Genomic DNA, 2,930 nt, shown 5'->3' with positions numbered 1-2,930 from the left:
GCTGCATACAGCTTACTCATAGAGACTGTATAATGTTTCAAAGTCGTTATAAATTTGGGATTTTCATGTTTTTAATATGTAACTGTTTTCAAATTGCGTCATGACTCTTGCAAAGTTTGCTTTTAGCATACATTAAAGTACTTTCCTCTGTATGATATCTTTGATATACGATATACGATATACCATATCTTTGATAAACACACAAGCGATTTAAACTTCATCGAAAATCTTCCTAATGCTTGCACCAGTAATTATCAAAGTTTCACTATTTCTTGTACTGTTGCTATAACATCATATGCATGTATAAAAATAGCCCTAGCAATAAAAATACGAATCTAATAAATAATACAAATCCTGATAAATTGTGTAAATCCATTGCGTATTGCATTTATATAAACTGAAATTAAATTATGAAATCATTCAAAAAATTTAATTTTTAATTTATTTGAATGATATTAGAAATGTCTTTCTAGAAATGGAGAAAGAATGTACACCTTTTATGACATTTTAGTGGTTGGTGTGTAGTTAACAGAATGTGGAAACGTAGTGTCGATCTCAGTTGTAATCCAACTTGAACACAAGCAGGTTAATGCTCGTTCAAAGAAAAATCGTTCAAAGAAAAGTATCATAGAAATTCAGTGTTAGAAAAACTAGTGAAGGTATCTAGTGTGGAATCGATGGGAAATTTATCGAGGGTTTGCAGGAGTAATACGCAGCAGTTGTAAAACATGGTGCTTTATATTTTGGAATTTATCGTTATATTGATTTTCAAGCAAAAGTCAATGAGCAATATTTTACAATATAACATGTTAGATTTTCTGTACATCCCTCTCCATGCACTGTATGTGTATGTGTGTGTGTGTGCGTGCGTGTGTGTTTGTGTGTGTGTGTGTATATGTGTGTGTGCGTGCGTGCGTGAATGCGTTCGTGCATGCGTGCGTGTATGCAAAATATGTGTGTATGTGTATGTATGAAGCTGAAGATAAATGTGATAGATGAAATGTTAACTCGTTAACAAAAAAACATCAGAAGATATTATAAAGTTATTTTCTAGATGTACAAGTTAAAAGTTTAATTCCTGTCTTCTACACATTGCTCATTTACTTGTCGGCTATTATTCAACTTGTTTTAATTCTCAATCACACTCATTTCACTGATGGTTTTCGAAAATCCACCATCAGTTTAACTGTATATACCATTCATATTCACGTAATATTAACACGTTGAATGATGATAACCAGAGATTCCGCCGAGGCAAATGAAAAAATAGTTACTACAAGAAAAATTATAAAAACATGTTGAAATGCGTCGTATTTTTCGCTAAAACTTCTAGTTAAAATATAAGTGCTCGTTGAAATGGTGACATGTATTGAGGAATCATGTATCAATATGTAATAAAATCTTTGATATTTGATCAAATGAAATATTTCGGTACCTCATTCAATTAAATTGTAATATTCAAAGTTATTCTTTTTTAATTATAGCGTCTATAGAAACATGAGAAGTCTTGACAATTAGTTGCGAAAGTGAAGTATCCTGGTTTCAAATAGCAGAATCGGAATATAGTTCAGTTAGAACGTCTTTCTGTACATTTTAGGATAACTTTCTCTCTAAGAAAAATCTCTAAAAAGAATCATGCACGCTGTACCTCCTCTAATTAAGTAATTAAAACAAAAGTTTTTGTTTAGAATCATCGATTTTTTAATATCTGTAGAAAGGATACCATACATTTTAAGGAAACTTGTAATCGAATTAAAGACAATAATCCCTCGACTGTTGCGGGTGTTACGTTTCAAAACCCTCCGCGATAAGTGAAAATCTGCGAAATAGAAACAGTACTGTACAGTATATATTTTTTATTATTTTTATAATTTGTGTACATTTATTTTATTATAAATGCAAAACAGCACAACACACTCGCCATCCGAGTTTCGTTTTCCATACAGTATGTGCGATTCTTTGTTTACTCATCTACAGTACACAATGTATTTTCTTTAAATATAATTTAATTAATGTGTTATACAGTGCAGTACTGTATTGTATTTTTTATTTATTAATCTATTAATTTTTAGGCGTGAAAATGCTTATTTTAACACAGAAATAATTAAAATCTAAAACAATATAAAAACCTATAGGCCGCAGAAACCTGCGATATACTGAGGAGTCTGCGATATAAATTTATATAGATTAGCCAGAAAGATCTGTGTTGTACTGAGGGCGCGATAGGTGAACAGCAATATGGCGAGTGATTACTGTATATCCAGTATCAAGTCCGTTGACCTAGATATCATTACACGACGTATAAGAATATAAATAACTAAGACAACAGATTTCATCCGTAACTTTACCGTTTCTGCCACCTTAAGCGGCAGTGATGAGGAATGACAAAAATAGTGATGATAATAGAAACATTTTATTTACAATAGAATTTCTGGGAGTATGCATTTATTTTCTATTAGTAATCATACTTATATTTATAGTTTTACAAAGAAAATATTTTTTATTCGTCACAAGCACGCACACAGAAACACACATGTACGTCTCTCACCCCTCCCTGTCTCTTTACCATTTACTGTGAGTGTTTGTATGTTATATGCGAGTTTTGAACATATGTCGCGAACTATATATATATAGTAATGTTCAGAAAATACGATTTGATCACTTAAATAAATGACTCAAAGGATTAGGGTTGTTACAACATGTATTAAAGCCATGCATTTTAACAGAGTATTTTGTTTCTTCCGGAGAGAACGATATAGCTTTTGTTCGACTCAATTTTGATACACACATACACGCACACACACATACACGCACACACACACACACACACACACACACACACACACACATATATATATATATATATATATACATAATACATACATACATACATACATACATACATATATGCATGTACATTTATATATACA

Source organism: Octopus bimaculoides, chromosome 2 (assembly GCF_001194135.2).
Source record: "Octopus bimaculoides isolate UCB-OBI-ISO-001 chromosome 2, ASM119413v2, whole genome shotgun sequence".
NCBI lineage: Eukaryota > Metazoa > Mollusca > Cephalopoda > Octopoda > Octopodidae > Octopus > Octopus bimaculoides.
This window is presented reverse-complemented; position numbering follows the sequence as displayed.